This window comes from Rhinolophus hipposideros (genome assembly GCF_964194185.1).
Source record: "Rhinolophus hipposideros genome assembly, chromosome: 14".
NCBI classification, from domain to species: domain Eukaryota; kingdom Metazoa; phylum Chordata; class Mammalia; order Chiroptera; family Rhinolophidae; genus Rhinolophus; species Rhinolophus hipposideros.
In genome coordinates, this window is record NC_138060.1 from 60,545,397 (window position 1) to 60,566,793 (window position 21,397).

General features: G+C 39.9%; 1 protein-coding gene across 22 annotated transcripts in view; it reads right to left on the bottom strand.

The window, feature by feature from the left end:
• MAP4 (microtubule associated protein 4) overlaps nt 1-21,184 on the bottom strand; it is a 149,245-nt gene extending 128,061 nt beyond the window's left edge. For all 22 annotated transcript variants that reach the window (XM_081072521.1, XM_081072520.1, XM_081072519.1 and 19 more), the window contains exon 1: nt 20,678-21,184. The gene's annotated coding sequence lies outside the window, so the exon portion shown is untranslated. The remainder of the gene's footprint in view (nt 1-20,677) is intronic.
• Between the last annotated feature and the right edge of the window lie 213 nt (nt 21,185-21,397).

A 21,397-nucleotide genomic window follows, 5' to 3' on the forward strand; every position in this document is an offset into this window, starting at 1 on the left:
TGTTAGAGCTCCAAGCTCCTAACTCCGAAGGCAGCCGGTTCCATTCCCACGTGGGCCAGTGGGCTCTCAACCCACTGGTTGCTGGTTCAACTCCTCAGAGTCCCGCAAGGGATGGTGGGCTGCGCCCTCCACAACTAAGACTGAAAGGACAACAACTTGAAGCTGAATGGCGCCCTCCACAACTAAGATTGAAAGGACAACAACTTGACTTGGAAAAAAGTCCTGGAAGTACACACTGTTCCCCAATAAAGTCCTGTTCCCCTTCCCCAATTAAAAAAAAAAATCTTAAAAAAAAAGACCCATACATAAATGTTCATAGCAGATTTATTCCTAACAACAAAATATGAACCAACCCAAATGACTTTTGACAGTATAAAGCAAAACACACAACACCCATACTATGTAATATGTAATATTACTTAGCTACAAAAAGGAACAAACTATTGATACAAACATCTTGAATGGGCCACAAGGGCACTATCCTTAGTGGAAAAAACTAATCTCAAAATGTCACATACTGTATGATTCAAATCTTATGTTTTTGTCAAAATGACAAAACTATAAAGATAGAGAACAAATTAGTGGTTGCCAGGACAAGGAGAAGTAGTGGGAGGGGTTTGCAAGAACTATACTCACACACACACTCACTCTCACACACACACACACACACTCACTCTCACACACACACACACACACACACACACAGATGAATGTTTAAAAAACAGTGAAAACTGAATAAGGTCTGTAGTTAACAGTAATGTCAATTCCTGATTTTGATATTATACTATTGCTATTTAAGATGTCACTCTTAGGGGTAGCTGGAGGAAGGTACAGCAGACTGTACTCTTTCCAACTTCCTGTCAGTCTATAATATTTCCAAATAAAAAGTTAAAAAATAAAATAAGGACTTTACGGATTTTTTTTTTAATGGATTCACTTTCAAGTTCCACAGAGAAGCATTATACGGTGGCTAGAAAAGCATGAGGTGACTACCATTTATTGTGGGGTGGTCTCTAGCTGTTTCCTCATCTGTAAGACGATAATTATTAAAGTCTTACTAAATTCCTCAATTGCAAATTCTCCTATCAAGAAGACTCTCAGGATACTAAATACTTAAATTAAGTTCAAACCCCAGAAATCAAAATAAAATATTGAAAAATTTAACTATGTAAAAAAATTTTTTAATTTCATTAAAAAAAATACCATAAGAAAAGTCAAAAGGCCACACCACAGCCAGCCTCCAATTTCCTCTCTACAGGTGGTTGAGACTTTTAAAATGATTTCCATTAAAATAATACCTTTGAAACAAACTATAAAATCAAACCCCGGTGCACATTCTTTTATGTGATCATTGATTTTGGCGGAATAGAAAGGTTAAGGGAGGGACCACAGTCAATACAGCAGCGTGGAGTCACCAATTTATTCATCAATTATGGAATAACGAAGAATCACTTTAATTCAAACTACCACCATATATCTTGCTCATTCAACAAATCAAGCTTTGGGCTACGATTCACTCACTGCTCTCAGTTAGTACATCTTATACTAAACTAAACTCAGTCTCTTAGGTCTCTAAGATTCCCTTTTCTATTCATCTGTGTATCCTCAATGAATTCAAAGATTTGATGTAAATTATAAATCTAGCATACAAAATAATATCCTACTGCCAATGTGAGGGCTAAACTTTTGATCTTGCAACTGTTTAGTCTTATCCTCTGCCAGAACAGTTTCTCAACCCCTGTGCGACTGACATTTTGGACCATATAATTCTTTGTGGTGGGTGCTGTCCTGTGCATTGTAAGATGTTTAGCAGCATCCCTGGCCTCCACCCATGAGATGCCAATAGCACCCTCCCAGTTGTGACGATGAAAAACATCTCCAGACATTGTGAAATGTCCCATTGGGGGCAAAATCACATCTCCATCCCCACTTCCACTGAGAACCACTATTACAGATCATCAAAATCATTTGAGAAATTTCTTTTATTAAATTTTATTGGGGAATATTGGGGAACAGTGTGTTTCTCCAGGGCCCATCAGCTCCAAGTAGTTGTCCTTCAATCTAGTTGTGGAGGGCGCAGTCACTGGCCCATGTGGGAATAGAACTGGCAACCATGCTGTTCAGAGCCCCGCGCTCCAACCAACTGAGCCATCCGCTGCCCAGTGAGAAACTTTTTTTAAAATTCATATTCTGCCACTTCACACCGCATAGGATGGATATAATCAAAAGACAGATAACAAGTGTTAGTAAGAATGTGAAGAAACTACAACACCCACATGCTACTACAGGGAATGAAAAATGGTACAGCCACTTTGGAAAACAATATGGCAATTCCTCAGAAGGTTACATATAGAGTTACCACATGACTCAGCAATTCCACCCCTAAGCATATATCCAAGAAAAATGAAAACAAATGTCCACGCAGAAACATGTACTCGAATGTTCATAGTAGCATTATTCGTAATAGCCAAAAATGAGAAACCCAAATGTCCATCAACTTATGACCAGATAAACCAAATGTGGTCTATCCATATAATAGACCATTACATGCCCATATTAAGAAACATGCTATAACACAGATGAACCTTGAAAACATTATGCTAAGTAAAAGAAGTCAGTCACAAAAGACCACCTAGTATATGACTGCAGAATAGGCAAATGTATAGAGATAGAAAGTAGATTAGTGGTTGTCTAGGGCTGGGGGGGGTTGGAGGGAAGATAAAGGGGCTAAGGGAGGGAGGGGTTTTGGGGGGTATTTTTTGGGGGGGGGTCTAATACAATTATCTAAAATTGATTGTGGTGATTGATGCACAACTCTGAAAATACTAAAAACCACTAAAATGCATGCTTTCAATGGGTGAATTGTACAGTATGTGAATTATACCTCAATAAAGCTGTTACAAAATTCAGATTCTGGACTCCACTCATATCTAATGAATCAGAATCAAAGGCAGAAAGCCAAAACTATTTTAAAAGACCATCCACATGATCCAAAACGAAGCTTGTCTGAGACATCTGTGCTACACTGCCAGATAGAGACAAACATCCAAACCACAAGCTGCAGAAACTGGCAAAGAGGAAACAGAGCTTGCGGAGCACTTATCAATAGTTAACTGCTTGCAAAAGTATATGAAAACTGAGTAAGTTGGTAATGTTTTCCATTTTTCTAAATTTAATTTTTTCACAGCATTACTTATCTATCACTTTTGCAAAGGAAAAAGTAAAAAATATAATTATTGTTTAAAACACAATCAATAATATATTTCAATTTCATGTCTAATTAATGGCTCCATGTGAAATTGAAAGATAGCTTCCTAAACAAATTATGACATATGCCACTTTCATGTTTCAAGAAATCAAAACTGGGAGGGGGGTGGTAGATGAGGGTAAAGGGAATCAAATATACGGTGAGAAATGACAAAGTGAACACACAATGTGATATATAGAGATGATGTATTACAGAATTGTACACCTGAAATCTATGTAACTTTACTAACAATTGTCACCCCAATAAACTTTAATTAAAAAAAAAAGAAATCGAAACATCAAAACTACAACAACTCCAAATACTTCTACATCTATGTTCCTTTGTAAAGTGACTTTATTATTCCAGTTGTCTCCCTTATACACAGGGGATATATTCCAAGAGCCCCAGTGGATGCCTGAAGCCATGGAGAGTACCAAACCCTATATATACTATTTGTTCCTACACATACATACCTATGATAACGTTTAATTTATAAATTGGGCACAGTAAGAGATTAACAACAATAATAAAATGTAACAATTATAGCAATAGACTCTAACAAGTTACATAAATGTGTTCTCGTTCTCTCTCTCTCTCTCTCTCTCTCTCTCTCTCTCTCTCTCTCTTTCTCTCTCTCCCCCCCCTCAAAATATCTTACTGTACTGTACTCATCCTTCTGGTGATGATGTGAAATGATACAATGCCTACATGATGAGATGGGATGAGGTGAAATTTTCCACTTAGCATTTCCGGGCCATGGCTGACAGCAGGTATCTAAAACCACGGAAAGCAAAACTGCACATGGGGAGAACCTCTGTATTGGTTTTGATTTGACTTACACTGCTGCTATTCACATCATACTAAGGAAAAGACTACACAAAGTGGGGGGAAATGAAACTGAGTAATAATTTTTAATTAGACCTGTTACATGAATCTAGATAGTTAATGCTAAAAATCCCAGTCTATGAAATCTAAACTTCCCAATAAATCAAAACATCTGGAAGTATATTACTGCATACCAATTAGAAAAAGTTGTACTATGGAAAAAAATTTAAGTCATTCTGGCTTATGTTTTGCAAATTCCAGCAGAAAACTAATGCTAGGGTTCACTGAAACAAACACTACTACTATCTCCTATTTCCTCCAAGAACAAACAAGAAAGCCATTATTATCTCTGATTTTCTTCTGAAAAGTATAATGAGCCCTCTTACGATATTCTGGGAAATATGAACAAAAATTTTAATCAAAATAGCACTTGTAAAGATATGTGGATAATTTTATTGTTAATCTTTAAAGTCTAAATACCTACCCAAACATCCAGAGTTTCTAAAACAAATGGCTAAATCTGGTTTACTTCAGATTCCCTTTACTGAGAAAGCAATGTCTAAACACTGAGATTCACGTGAAACACTACATCCTTTTATATGAACAGGAAATATGTTTCAGGCCCTTGACCTAAGAGAGTAACACATACCAATGATTTCTTTTTTTTTTTTTTTTTTTTAAAGATTTTATTGGGGAACAGTGTGTACTTCCAGGCCTTTTTTTTTCCCCCAAGTCAAGTTGTTGTCCTTTCAATCTTAGTTGTGGAGGGCGCCGCTCAGTTCTAGGTCCAGTTGCCCTTGCTAGTTGCAGGGGGTGCTGCCCACCGTGATCCCTTGCAGGACTCGAGGAATTGAACCGGCAACGTTATGGCTGAGAGCCCACTGGCCCACGTGGGAATCAAACCGGCAGCCTTCGGAGTTAGGAGCATGGAGCTCCAACCACATGAGCCACCGGCCGGCCCTACCAATGATTTCTTGAACGTACATATTACAACTTAACTGATACACCAAAACTGCTATTACACGTTAAGTACTTATTAACACAGAATGATGCTTATAATTAGGTGGAGAGCTCTTAAATAGAATCAACAGTTCTTAATTTTAGCAAGAAAAATACATATTCCTGAAGAATATATATCAAAATGTCATTTTTAATACTTTTGTATTTTCTAAATTTTCTACATTAAATATATATTCTTAGAAAAGTAAATGTCACTTTAAAAACTATATAAAATACTCTTCTGCTTCTGGGAAGATGGAGAAGACCTACTTTTCCCTCTAGGTACAACTAAAAAGCCTGGACATTATACATAAAACAAATAAAAGACTCCGAAAGGTGGAAGAAGGCAAAAAGGTTAGGGACCTTGGGAACCGAGAAATAATACACTGAGAAGTTATCTGGGTTTTCTTTTTGCCTTATGTATCTGAGAATTAGAAGTGAAGAGGCTGGCAACCCAGAAACGGCTAAGAGTGCAGACAAGAAAAACCCCAATAAAAGCCTGTTCTCTTTATTTAGCCAAAGGACCGGGAATGGGGCAGCTTCGCAAGACAGAAGTCTTTTAGACACTAACCACTGTACTCCAGCCAAACACACCACAGAAAACACTGTGGCCCGACACCACCCAGACAGCAAAGGCCGAGTGCGAAACCAACCTCTTCCCCTCTCTGGAGGAGCACCCACATCCCCTCCAGGGGGGAGTCAGAAGGACAAGAAGGGGAACCAGGACTCTCCTGCCAGCAGATCAGTGAAACTGGGCAACCATATGTCACTGAAGACCACTACGGAGCCTGGACTTCCAAGACATCAATATAAATGGCATTTCTTTGAAAACTAAACATGCAGCTACCATGTGACCCAGCAATCGCACTCCGAGGCATACTGCCAAACTGTTTTCCAGAATGGCTCTACCATTTACCGTTAACTGTTTCATGTCAAGACCCTAGTTGTAATAATGTTTTGCAGAATATTACCATGGCAGGGTAACTGAGTAAAGGGCCCAGGGGGGTCTCTGTATTATTTTCTTACAACTGCATGTGAACTTATAATTATATCCAAGTTAAAAGTTTAATTTTTAAAAAAAGAATTTAAATATTATATTGAAAACTGACATATATACTAAATATTTGGAATTCTTAAGACAGGGCTGAGTTACATATTCTTATATTCTTAGCCTCTAAGCCAAAACCTATAACATATTAGGTACTCAAAAAATACTTATTGAATTAGATTGAATAATATAATCAGCATTTCTACTTTCATCACCAGCCAGGCTGCTTTCTTCTGAATAGTCTCTATATTACTCATGTCTCTGAAATTGTGCCCCTTAAAACTGAACACAATACTTAAGGTATGAAATGTCATGCTCCCCTCTAAGGATCCTTGTATTTGTAATCCTAAGAATCTATTACCTTTATGCTTTTATATGCCTGAATAATACCATCTCCCCATTACTGTATCAAAGTCAACAAAAAGCATTTGAAAACCTTTTAACGAGTTATTTTTTAAATTATTTTTTAAAGAATGTTTAAATGATAACTTTCCAGCTCCAGTAATTAAAAATTAATGAAAAGAACCTGAATTGTTGGTTCTGAGTCAATTCAACAAAGCATCCTTGAACTACTTAGGGCAGGGGTGTCAAAACTGCGGCCCACGGGCCAACTGCGTCCACAATCCATTGTTAATTGGCCCGCAGCAAATTCCAAAAATATATTTAGTTTACTTAAATAAACCAAGTGAGGCAATATGTACTTCACCTCGAGTGAGTGGCCAGGCTGTTTGTGTATTTTACCGCATATGGCCCTTGGTGAAAAACGTTGAAAAAAGTTTGGACACCCCTCACTTAGGGCCTTCATTTGAATCCAGTTAGTCATTCAGATCTCTACACAATTTGTATAGCATTCATAGTCTATTATCACGACACTATTATTACAATAGTCCATCATTTCTTTTATGTTACAACTTACCTTTTTAAAATAACCTGCAGCACTTATCACAGTGCTATGTACCTAGAAGATATATAAATATCTGTGGTATTAAATTGAACATAGTAAAAAGAATGCTAGAGGTTAAACAAGTCCTGACTCACCTACAAATTAGGTATGTGACCTCAAAGAAGACAACTATTCTGGGCCTCAAATGGTTTTATGAGTCCATGAATTTCATGTTTCATAGCCAATTTACTACATATATAGTCCAATAAAACTTAGGGGCAATGCGGTTTCCATGGAAAACACCAATACACCACCAATTAATTCCATAAACAGCCAAATTATTCTTTGATTTGGATCACTAGGCAATACCTTATTAGCAATTTAAAGAGTCACATATCTCTTAATTCTCAAAAGCCTGTGAGGTGAGTATTATCAGCCCTCTGATTTTGTAAATAAAGAAACATATTCATTGATCTGCTCCAGATCTCAGCTATTATGTGGTAGAGTTGGAACTTGAACCCTGCTTTTTTGATACCTGGTCCAGTGCTGTTACTGTCATAGTACAGTTTTCTACCACAGGTAATTGCAGTTTATTTATTGCAGCTAGTCTCCCTCAGACTCTCAGACCGACTTGCGGTTGGAAGGCACCCCTGCCCCTAAACCAGCTGGTTTGGCCCTGAGGCATCTCAGTAAGCCTCAGCTATATAAATAAAACTCAGCTAAGCATATAAAACTGGCCAGAACAACATTTATTGTGCCCCTATTATTAACAGTACCCCATTTTGGCTGCTAAGGTACAGCTGCCTGGGTAGCCTGCTGACATTCACTCTTAAGTTATACCCAGCCCCAGAGAATCATGCTAAACGGACAGTGATTGTGTACTAGGCAACGGGCTGTCAGGAAACCTCATTCTCACTGATCCAACCTTACCTTTGATTTTTTGGTATATGACTATACCGATGTCACTGTCTAAGAAAATCCGATGTGATTAAAACAGATTTTTCCAGGCAGCCCGTTGGTTCAATGGTTAGAGCGCAGTGCGCATAACACCAAGGTCCCCGGTTTGATTCCCACATGGGCCAGTGAGCTGCGCCCCCCACAACTAGATTGAAAACATCGACTTGACATGGAGCTGATGGGTCCTGGAAAAACACACTATTCCCCAATATTCACCAATAAAAAATAAAAAAACTGAGGTTTTCCCATTTTTAACCTATTTAAATTAGCAATTTTTAATGACAATTCTCACTAACAAGGATATGATGATGGGTTTCAGTAAGAATACACAATCTCCCAGAAAGCAATTTTGCAAAATGTATCAAAAGCCTTAAATTTATATATCTTATAACCCAGTAATTAAACATATATTTAAGAATCTATCACGATGTAGAAAAATTGGAGCCTTCATGCATTACTGGTGAGCAGTCGAATGGCGCAGCCACTTTTGGAAACACTTTTCGTATGGTAGTTACTCAAGAGGTTAAACAGAACTACCATATGACCCAGCAATTTCACTCCTAAGTATATAAGCAAGAGGTATGAAAACACACGTCCACACAAAAACTTATACACAAATGTTCATAGTAGCATTATTCGTAATAGCTAAAAACTAGAAACAACTCAATGTCCATCAACTTATAAACAAAATGTAGTATATCCATACAAAGGAGTGTTACACTCTCATAAAAAGGAGAATGCTACAACATGAACCTTGAAAATATGCTAGGTGAGAGATATCAGACACAAAAGGCCACCTATTATATAATTCTGTTTATATTAAATACCCAGAATAGGGAAATCCACAGAGACAGAAAGGAAATTAGTGAGTGTTAGGGGATGGGAGAAAGGAGGTAGGAAAATGACTACTAATGGGTGCTAAGGGTCTTTTGGAGTAACGAAATATTCAAAATTAAATAGCAGTGATGATGGAACAACTTTGAAAATATATTAAAATCCACTGAAAAAGTCAATTTTATGGTATGTAAATTATGTCCCAATAAATCTGTTATAAAAAGAGAATATCATAATAAAAATCTGAACTATAAACAGAGCCTTATGTATAAAAATAACAGCCAAAACGGAAAAAACTGTTTATATGCAATAACAAGGGAAAGCTAAAATCAAAACCTGTCCACATATGATGCAACATCATGCTGCCATTAAAGATTATCTTTACAAATAGCTTTTAATAATATGGGAAATTATGCTATCTTAAGTTTTTAAAAAGCAATAGAGAAGATTATTAGCAGACACATCTAAGTAAAAAAACATACACACAAAGAAAAAGATGGTAAGGGAATATGCCCAATTGTTAAAGTGGTCATCTCTGGGAGGTAAGTGTTCAGATGATTATTGTTGCCTTGATACTTTTCTGTATTTTCCCAATTTTCATTATCCTCAATGAACAAGTATGTTTTAACAATAAAAGATTATTCAGAAAAACATCCATGTGTAGTCTTAAAGGAAAACAAATGAAGGATTTCTAATCTCACGTTCACTAACACTTCTCACGGAAATTCAGTATGTCTGGAGATTGCTACTGTACAGATCAGCATTCACTGACGAGGTGGTTTGTCAGTTTCCCTTATCCCCCAACCTGAGTACCACGAATTGCTAAATAAGACAGTTCAGCAATGTCCTTCATGTTTCCATTGCCAACAATGTCCAAAACTAGTAGATCCCAGTCTCCTTCAGACCCAAAATGCTGTAATAGATTGATATCAATACTACAAAACAGTTGCGTATATCTTTTCTCACAAGCTTACACAAACATTCTCCTATGAACTTAGAATGGAAATTAAGAATGAGGCAGGCATCCTGCTAAAAACTAAAATCAATCAAATCTCTAGATCTAACTAAAAGTTTACAAGAAATACATGATGGAACAAGAAACATGTTACAAACCATCACTAAGATGCAAGCAGCAAAATCCAACATATGAAAAGTCCTACAAGACAAATAACCCAGTTTTTTCAATATACAAATTGCAAGGAAAAAAAGAGAAAAGGAGATCTTGTTAAAGGGAACTTAAGAGACATTATCAACCAAATGAAGACCATATTTTAATCCTGTTCAAACTGACCATCTGAAAAAAAAATGAAATAGCAAGGAAACTGAATATTAATTGGGTATTCTGTCAAATTTTGAGGTTCTCTATATTGTGGTTATATTTAAAACATAAGTACTGGACAGCTGGATGGCTCAGTTGGTTAGAGCGCGAGCTCTGAACAACAGGGTTGAGGTTCGATTCCCACATGGACCAGTGAGCTGCGCCCTCCACAATCAGATTGAAGACAACGAGCTGTCAAAGCTTCCAGAGGGGCAGCTGGATGGCTCAGTCAGAGCAGGAGCTCTCAACAACAAGGTTGCCAGTTCAATTCCCACATGGGATAGTGGGCTGTGCACACTGCAACTAAAGATTAAAAACAGTCACTGGATTGAAGCTGAGCTGCACCCTCCACAACTAGATTGAAGGACAGCAACTTGGAGCTGATGGGCCCTGGAGAAACACACTGTCCCCCAATATTCCCCCAATAAAATTTAAAAAAAAAAAAATAAGGAACACAAAAATGACTTATGAAATCAATGTAACTGTGGAAGTTTGCGAAATATGAACTTCAAGTCATGCTAAAAAGTTGCCCTATGATGAGACAAAGTTATATGTGGACACTACCAGATCACATTTAGAGCTTAACAGGACAGACTAACTAATACAGGTATACTTCCTACCCCTATATTTCTCTACTAGAGCTGAAAAATGGATTCAAGAAAGTACAATTAATTACTCTGGAGTTCCTCAACCACCTAACCATGCAGCCCATGACTACTTTCAGAAGTTCTTAAGTTGGCCTAGCCAGCAGTTTACCTTTATTGCTGATGACACTGAATTGTTTACAACAAAGAAATTTTCAGAGACCCCAGATTTACACATATTATTCACCACCACCTATGGAATGGCCAGCCTATTACATTGAGAATCCATTCTTCAAGAAATCATCTTAACTGATTAAAAAGGAAATGTGAATTCTCTACTCCCTCTTCTTGAGGAATAGGATGCTCTTTTTTGTGCCCCCTTCTTCGCCTCCCCCCCAACTCCGGTTCAAGCCGGTTTCTCAGTCTAGTTGTGTAGGACACAGCTCCCTTGCCGATGCTGGTATTATGAGCCTTGCACTCACCCCCCCTCCACCCCGGCTGAAGCAATCGGTCGGCAGCCCACGCAGCACACTGCAGCCCACAGCAGCTCATGGCAGCTCATGCCAACCTCCGGCTGCTCACAGCAGCCCAGCTCCAGGAAGAACTGTTGTTCACAATCTTAGCTGTAAAGGGCACAGTTCACTGGCCCACATGGGAATCGAACCGGCAACCTTGGCGTTAAGAGCACGGTGCTCCAACCACCTGAGCCACCGGGCCGGCCCAGGATGCTTTTTAAAAGCATTTCTTCATGTCGCGTAATGTAAGGTGCACAGAAAATTTAAAAAAAAGAACCGGCCAAATACTGCCGTTTGACAGCAAATGTTTTGTTTTCCCTGTCTCTCTGTGATTTAGTAAACAAGAGGAAAAGAAAATGAGTGAGCTTGAGTTTACTCAAGAAAAAATGTGAATCAAGAATTAACAAACAGGCCGGCCCGGTGGCTCAGGCGGTTAGAGCTCTGTGCTCCTAACTCCAAAGGCTGCCGGTTCGATTCCCACATGGGCCAGTGGGCTCTCAACCACAAAGTTGCCAGTTCAATTCCTCGGGGGCAGAGCCCCCTGCAACTAGCAACTGGCAACTGGCAACGGCAACTGGACCTGGAGCTGAGCTGCGCCCTCCACAACCACGACTGAAAGGACAACAACCTGACTTGGAAAAAAGTCCTGGAAGTACACACTGTTCCCCAATAAAGTCCTGTTCCCCTTCCCCAATAAAATCTTTAAAAAAAAAAAAAAAAGAATTAACAAACAGCATAACCAATCACATTACCGTAAGTACTCCTAGATTCATGAAAAAAAGAACTATTTTGTGAATAAGGTCAAAATACATTTCACCCAGAGAAATAATACATAAAATCAAATTAAGGTTCCTATTCTAACACAGAGAAATTTATGATCCAAAGTATTCTGAATTCCAGAAACAATGGATGATAATTAGGGGCAAGAAGTATACAGAGGAGACATAGAAGTGAGAAGAATTAACTCTCCTAAACCTCAGGAAACATTTTATAATAGGTAAAAATAGTCTTACAATAGTCTGTGCTTCCCTTCTGGGCCATTTTCTGTCTCATTAAGCTACATCAAACTGCACTGCAATGACATTGTAGTGGACATTACTCCAGTATTAACTGAATATACATTTGGCAATAGGGAAAGAGAAATGAAATACAAGACATAGTCTGAATTCAAAAGGATCTCAGTCCAGTGGAAAGGCATACTCGTATATAAGTAAGAAAACAATGGGAAAATCCAAAGGAAGCCACACAAAACTATTAGAGCTAATAATAAACAAGTTCAGCAAGTTTGCAGAACGCCAGATCAACATACAAAAATCAGTTGTATTTCTATGCACTAGCAATCAACAATCTGAAAATGAAATTGAGAAAACAATTCCATTTAAAATAGCACCGAAAATAAAATGCTTAGAAATGTGACCAAAGAAGTGCAAGACTTGCACATTGAAAACTATTAAATATTGTTCAAAGAAATTGGAAGACGTAAATAAATGGAAAGACATTCCATGTTCATGGATTGGGAGACTTAACATTGTTAAGATGGCAATACTCTCCAAATTGATCTACACATTCAATACAGTCCCTATCAAAATTCCAACTGCTTTTTCTGTAGAAATTGACAAGCTGATCCTAAAATTCATATGGACATGCATGGGATCCAGACTAGCCAAAACAATGTTGAAAAGAACCAAGTTAAAGGCATCACACGTCCCGATTTCAACATATACTACAAAGCCACAGTAATCAAGACAGTGTGATGCTGGCATAAGGACAGACATCTAGGTCAACAGAATAGAATTGAAAGTCCAAAAATAAACCCATACATCTAAGGCCAATAGATTTTCAACATGAATGCCAAGACAATTCAATGGAAAAAGAAAAGTCTTTCCAACAAATTGCACAAGAACAAGTAAACGTCCACATGCCAAAAAAAATGAAAAGAACATGAATTCCTACCTCATACCGTATATAAAAATTAACTCAAAATAGATCGAAAACCTAAATATCAGCTAAAACTATAAAACGCTTGAAAGAAACATAAGTAGAAATCTTTAGTGATCTTGGAGTAGGCAACCGTTTCTTAGATGTGACACCTAAAGCACAAGCAACCAAGGAAAAAACAAATAGGACTTTATCAAAACTTGAAACACGTGCTTCAAAGGATATTACCAAGAAAGTGAAAATACAAAACAACCCACAGAATAGAGAAAACATTTAACAAATCATATATCTGATAAAGAATGTGTATCTGAACTATATGGAGAACTCTTATAATTCAACAATGAAAACCTAATTAAAAATGGGCAAAGGATCTGAATATATTTCTCCAAAGACATACAAATGGCCAATAAGCACATTAGTCATCAGGGAAATCAAAATTACAATAAGGTATCACTTCACATCCACCAGGATGGAATCAAAAAAATACAGAATAGCATGAATATGCGAGAATGTGATAAAACCGGAACTCCCATATACTGCTAATGGGAACATAAAATGGTGTGGCCACTTTGGAAAACAGTCTGGAAGTTCCTCAAAAGGTTAAGCATAGAGTTACCATATGACCCAGTAATTCCACTCATAGGTATATACAAGATAAATAAAAACATATGTCCACACAAAAATTTGTATACAAATGTTCACAGCAACATTATTCCTACTAGCTAAAAAGTGAAACTGTGATGAAAAATTTTTTTAAATGTAGTATACCCATACAGTGAGTATTATTCAGCCATAAAAAGGAATGAAGTACTGATACACGCTACAACGTGGATGAACTTTGAAAACATTATCTAAGTGAAGAAAGCCAGATACAAAAGGCCATATACTGTATGAGTCCATTTATGTATGTCCAGAATAGGCAAATCCATAGATTCGTGGCTGCCAGCTGCTGGGGAAGGGTGGAGGGGGAGAGATGGGAAATGACTGCTACTGAGTTTGGGATTTCATTTCTTTCTTTTGTAGATGATGAAAACATTCTGGAATTAGTGATGACGGTTGCAAAACACTGTGATTAGACCAAAAACCACAATGACTTGTATGCTTTAAAATGGTAGATTTTATTGTATGTGAATTATATCTTAATTTTTTTTTAAAGATGGAATGACATATGCCCTAAGATATATATTGGTGAAAACACCAAAGAGTACTACTTCACCAAGACTAGGGTAGAAAGTGGTCAGCAAGCCTTTCTAAATGTGACATCTGAGCTGATCCGAGGGGAAGTTAGTCTGTAAGTCTGCCGTATTCCCTGCTCCCTCCCCTCTCCTGTCCACCCTAAACTCAGAATCTATCACTTACCTGTCAAATCACTTTACCTGTACCAAAGGAACACTCACCCCCAATAAAATTTACTTCAATAAAAATATGTTCTACCTATAAGCAAACGACAGCATCTCTTAAATCCTCCCAGTGTATTTCTATTCCTAAGAGATAATGGATTAACCCAAATAAATATGATTGAGAATTTCAGACAGTTTAACAAAAATAGAGCTCACAGAGGAGTCACCACAGGAAGCAACCTTTTTCTTAAGAGTCTTTTTCCTCCACTCCCACTCACCACCTATCCACAATGTCCCCTAAATTAGTTTATTTTTTTCTTCTTTAGAACATAAATCTTCTCTAAAAGCTTTAAGTTTTTCCATAGCAGTCTCAATGTGTGTGTGGTGGGGGTGGGGGTGGGGTGGAATAATGGGATAGATGCCAGACTATTTTATGTGTGAATCATTTCTAAGTCAGAACCTATACTTAGTCATAATAAAGAATCATATAACCTAACTTCAATCAATAATCAATAAGTACCACTAGAAAAAAAACTAGCTGTGCCTTCAGAGTTGTAAGAGGTAAAATATTTTAATTACAATTTTGCACACAAACTATAGCTGAAAATCAGATCCAAAATCTCTTGGAAATACTAAAGTCATAAAAAAGGAGAAAATAAAGCATAAAGTTTTGTTTCTAATTGCATACTACTAAGATCTGATCTTGGCACTCTCTAGGTGAATATTTTCTTAACCACTCAAGTAAAAACATAGAAAAAACATACCACAAAAATATATATCAAAGTTACAGACGTGGTAAGGATAGCCAAGGTAATAGAATCAGGATTCCAAAAGTCCCCTTTGGACTAATGGACAGAAAGGAAATAGGAGTGTAAAAAAGTCCCCCACACAGGATCACAAAGCCAACCAATCAAAGACAAAGATCTTGCGACAACATGGATGGACCTAGAGGTTACTATGCTTAGTGAAATAAGACTCAGACTAAGAAAGACAAATATCACATGATCTCTCTTATATGTGGAATCTAAAGAACAAAATAAACGAACAAACAAAACAGAAACAGACCCACAGACACAGAAAACAAACTAATGGTCACTAGATAGGAGGAAGGTTGGCGGGGGAGGCTGGATAAGGTGAAGGAATGAAAAAGCACAAATTAATAGTTACTGCAGAGTCACAGGGATACAAATTACAGTATGGGGAATACAGTCAATAGTATTGTAAAAGCTATATATGGTGTCAGATGGATAATAGACTTATTGGGGGGAAATCACTTCACAAGTTATGTAAATGTCTAACCACTACGCTATACACCTGAGACGAACATAAACTAATATTGAATGTCAACTATAATTTTAAAAAATAGTCATAGGGATGTGTAGTGCAGCATGAGGAATATAGTCAATAATGTTCTAATAACTATGTACAGTATTGGGTGAGTAGTAGACTTGTTGGGGTGATCACTTTGTGAGTTATGTAAATGTCTGATCACCGTGTTCTTCAGTACGCCTGAAATTGAATAAAAAATAATCATTAAGTACTTTTAACAAAAGAAATAAAAAGTCCCTATGTTTTAGAAATATACAGTGAAATATTTATAGGTGAAACCATATGAAGTCTGGGATTTGCTCCTAAGAAATAAGGGCAACAGAAGGCTATAGATTGAACAAGATTATCCATGAGTTGATCACTGAACCTGAGTGGAGATTCTTTATTCTCTCTACTTTTGTATTGAAATTTTTTATAATAAAAGGCTTAAAATGTCAAAAAAAAAAAAAGAGTAAATAAGTCAGATTTCAAGAAACAAAAAAAAAAAGACTTGGGTTAATGGCATTTCTAGAGAAAACACATAGAGGTGAGCTTATACAGGACAAATATAAACTAACACTGAAAAGTGGATATTGAAAGAAAAAGAACCTAAAATATTCTAAAGCAGCACTGATAAAAACTGACTAAGTGGTAAGCTCCCCAAGGGAAGGCGTCATTTAAATTCCTAATCATTTCACTTCCAGGACCTAATACAGTATCTGAATCAGACCATATCTGACAAATTGTACCATGTCTCCAGGATGATGCCCCACATAGTACTGTTTCCCCGAAAATAAGACCTAGCCAGACAATCAGCTTCAATGCATCTTTTAGAGCAAAAATTAATATAAGACCCGGTCTTATTTCATTATAATATAAGACCGAGTCTTATCTAACATAATATAAAATAAGACCGGGTCTTATATTAATTTTTGCTCCAAAGGACGCATTAGAGCTGATTGTCCAGCTAGGTCTTCTTTTCGGGGAAACACGGTAAAAGGTTTGGAAAGCACATTTTACAAGAGGTAGCTGGGAGAAAAGAACTGTTTAGTCTGGAAAAGAAAAACCTTAGTTGGGAGAGAAAACTGCCATTGAATGGCTGTGGAGTGGAGATTAATTGTAGACACCAAAATTAGAACCAGTGAACAAAGCTGCAGGGAGGCAGGTACGAGATCATTATCAGGGAAGTGTTCCTAAAATGACAAATTCGCAAACCTGGAATTAACAGCCACCAGCTGTGAAGTCCCTATCTTGGGGAAACTTGCATAGAGGGCTGGAGTAATCACTGCATTGTGTGAAAAAATGTACTAAATTATCTCTAAGATCTCTCCCAATTCTGATTCTACAAGAAAGAAGTCCAGAAAAGGAATTATTCTTGCTCACAACACCGCCAAAGTTTAAAAAAAAAATCTAAAAACCAGGAACTTCTTTATTAAAACAAGCAATCCCACCGAGAAGAGACAGTTTGACTTTTTAGTCATGATATTTGATATGAAGAGGCTGCTTTGCTTGAGATCAAGCATAGCACTGGGAGTGAGAATAGGTCACTTCCAGCTACAGTCACTTCCTGTTTGGTCAGGAGCAAGTGATTTCACCTCTCCACTTGAGGTGAAAAATAGTAATTGAAAACACCAACGTTATAGATGTATAATTTAAATTAGTTAACAACTAATCCCCAAAATGCTTTGGAAATTTATGTGGCAAATGAAACTACATTCTCCCACTTTTTACACATATACTAGGGTTGAACAGCTAAGTAAATCTATTATAAATAACAAGAGTCATATTTCTCACTGTCAGAGAAAGAAGTTACTAATAAGCAAGGAGAAGAATGCTAGAATGAACCGTGGTGCTGGATTAGAGTCACAGAGACCAGTATGAACTCATGTTTATTTTTATATACAGACAGATACTGAAATAAACATAGACATGTGTGTATACCTTGGTATACATACGTGTATCTCCTAGCTCTGTTCCCTAAGAGGATCTAGAAGCAGCAAACCCCAGCAGCAATGGGTACACCCAGTTCATTCAGAAACCAGATCTTGTTTTCTAAATATTTTTCCCCAATAAAAGAAACCAGGGCTCCTTGCAGAAACGGATGATTCTAGGGCTAGGGTAGGGAAAATACAATATGAGACAAGCATCTTGTAGCACCAGAAAGTAAAAGAGCTCCCTCCCACCCCAAAAAAAGGACATGTCAAAAGAACATCAGTGCCAACTGACCAAAGCTGGAAAAATTTGAGCAACAAATTATATAGTATTGAATTACAACCCAAAGGAAAAAATATTCAGGAATCCATACTAATATAAATGACTGAATAAATAATGGAGGGAAGGTACAAATCTTCCTTGAAGAAGGATTCCAAATAACAAATGGAGGAGGAATGAGGGAATTAAAACATCATCACTAAAATAACACAGTAGTAATTGTTGCTACAGACAAGTTTCACTAATGAATGCTAAAGTTAGTGGATGGCAGACTTGAAGGAAAAATCAGATCTTTGTATACCCTCAAAGACTCTCCCCCAAAGTATAATATATATATATGTAAATATATATATATACATATATATATATATAAATTAATTATTATGGTTGATTTTAACAACGCTCACAAATTCTTTGATATTTGTCCCTTCAAGTGAAGCTTAATTCTCTTCCCCTGGAGTGTGGGCTTGACTTGGTGACTCATTTCTAGCTTCTAACAAAATAAGGAAACAGAAAAAGTCACTTTAATGAAACCAGGCAGACACTACCTTAAATCAAGTTAACACCAGTAATAAGATATGTTGATATCATGTATTCCCTGATATGAGATACGATGTGTCAAGGACATAACATCTCTACAGTGTTCTTCCCTAAAATGTAGAACCTCAGGCTAATCATGAGAAAACATCAGAAAACCCAAATTCAGGAACATTCTACAAATTACTGATCATTACTCTTCAAAGGTGCCCAGAAACAAAGGAGCCTAGCCAGTGAATAATTAATTCCAGTTGTGTACATGGCACTTAATACTTTCAATGTCAATAAAATTGGTATCTGGTTTATCAGTCTCTGAGGGAGGGGTGTTACTTTACATGAACAAATTCTCAAGAGCTTGATCACTCCTGGGTGAACCAAAACTTTCCAGTGTCTGAATTACAGCATAGGGTCAGAGACACCTTGGTGTGGATGCCACTTCTGCTACTTAACTATCTGAGTGACCTCTAAGTCCTGTCAGTCTCAATTTCCACATCTGTAAGTAAATACAGACAACTAGTACTTGGAAGATGGCAAGTGCTCAAAAAGGGATAGCTATATTATTATTTTCCAGCTAAATTTGAAAAGAAGAGTATAATGGAGGTTAAAACATTTTATTTGAAAAGAAGGAGTCGGGACCATCAAACATCAAAGTAAACACAACCCCTGAAGAGAGAGGCCCTGCTCTACAGAGCTAAGAGCAAAGTTTAAAAGTTCCAAGTCAAGTACCTGCTGCACTGTACGAATGGAGTCTCTTGCTTAGCAACTCGAATGTTGTCTACCAAACACCCAGCCTGTAATAGTGAGAGCGTGACAACTGTTCACTCTAAATCCATGTGCTCGGCTTGGATTCAGGGCTGATTTACAAAAATAGCTGCTGCCGCTGCCGCTCTTTCAATCTCTTTCAGCTGATGACTGGGCAGTGTTACCCTATAGGCCGGCAGCAGCTGTATTCCCTCACCACACCCAGTTCTCTGCCTCCCCAGCCCAGCAGACAGCACCCCCCACCCCCATCTCTGCAGCGCACTCTTCTCCCCCTTCCTGGGCTGAGTGAGCAAATCACAAGCACAAATATCCCCTGATGCAATGCCACAACCATCCCTGGGAAAGAGCCGAAGCGGTTGCCAAAAGCGCAGCAGCAGGAAAATGGGCGGGAGACACACACAGAGCAAGAAAGACTGCAATGCTATGCAACCAGCGAGAGGGAATCGAGAGGCCCTGGGGAGCAATACTGTAACTGGACCGGCGCAGGGGAAGGAAAAAGGGGGTTTCCAGGAGAAAGCTGGCTAATAGTAAGCGTCCCGAGAAGCACGTTTCACCCTCAGTCTGGGTCCTAAAACACAAACCCTAGCGTAACCACTGCTTCCTCCCCAAAGCAGCCAATGCTCTTAATTTACAGGTTCCTGGATGGAAGCAAAACCCCAACATTCCCCCCGCGGGGTAACCTCACTAAAGAAGAGTTCACACAACACACGAGCGGGGGACCTGGTCCATGTGCTAAATCACAATCTCGCTTCTGAGTAACGTTTCCAACTGCCCCTCCCGGCCCCTGGCCCCATCCCCACCCTCAACTGCGACACCTTCGCACACCAGCAGCCAGACACATGCTTAGTCCCCAAACAGTGCCAGGGGCCGGCGCAGGCAGAGAGCGCCCGGGTCAGGCCGGGGTTCCCCAGAGCGCCCCTCAGCCCCTCCCATAACCCTGACTAGACACCCCCTCCAAGGCTCCCCTCAGCCCCACCTCGACTGACCCCCAAACGCCTCACAGAACGACCTTGCGTTCTCCCACGTCCCCGAGCCCCACCCAGACTGCCGCCGACCCCACGCCGGTCGGGCTCAGCCCCACCCCGCGCCCGAGGCACGCCTTTCGGCCCCGCCGCCCCAGGCCCCCGCGAATGAACCCCTCCTGCCGCCCGGCCGGGCGGGCCCCAGATTGCTCCTTGAAGACTCGAAACATCACGCCCGCGGGCCCCCTGCCTGGCCATCCCCGCGTCCCGCAGGCCGATGGCCACCGCCCTTCCCCGCCTCAGACGGCCCCTGAGGGGTCCCGGGCGACCGCGGTGCCAGGTTCGGGCAGCCCCCGGGACGGTGAGGAGGCCGCCCCTCGGATCGGGCCCCGCCCGCCGCCGCACTTACCCGCCGCCGCCGCGCCGGAGCCAGAGCCAGAGGGAGCCTGGAGAGGGCCGGGAGGAGCCGGGAGGAGCCGGGAGCCAGCTAGCGAACCCGAGGGGCGGGACGCAGGGAGGCGGCCGCTTCCTCGTCGCCCTCTTGAGGGCCGGGGCGTGGGAGGGGCGCCGCCGCCGCCTATCCCGCGGGCGCCGCTGCTCCGACCAATAAACGCGGCGAGGGGTGGGCAGAGGGCCGCGGCGGACCAATGGGCGCCGGCCCCGCCGCCTCGACCTTGCCGAGGTAGCAGCGCGAGCGGAGGGCCGTTGGGGGCGAGGTACGCATGGAGGACTGAGTCCTGTCCCCCGGCCGCTAATGTAGAAGCGGCGGGCGGGCGGACCCACCACCCAGCTGCTCTGTGACAGACGTCGCTTCCTCTTAGAACTTGGGTGCCTGCAACGAGGAGGATGCGAGCGGCCAGGAACACGAAGCCAGGGCCGGGTCTCCCCGCTAGCCGGGCCCGTGAGCTCTGTGATGTCACCTGGGAGGGGCGCGGGGCGGGGCCTACAGCGCCCGCCAGCCGGTCGCTGGAAGGAACCGTAGGGGGACTAGGGTGTGGCTGGGGGGAGTCTTTCCAGAGCTGCTCTGCCACCAGTCACCAGTGACGTGGCTGGTCCAAGATGAGATGTGCTTAATGTGGAATACATACCAAATTTCCGAGACTTAATACCAAAAATATATAAAATATCA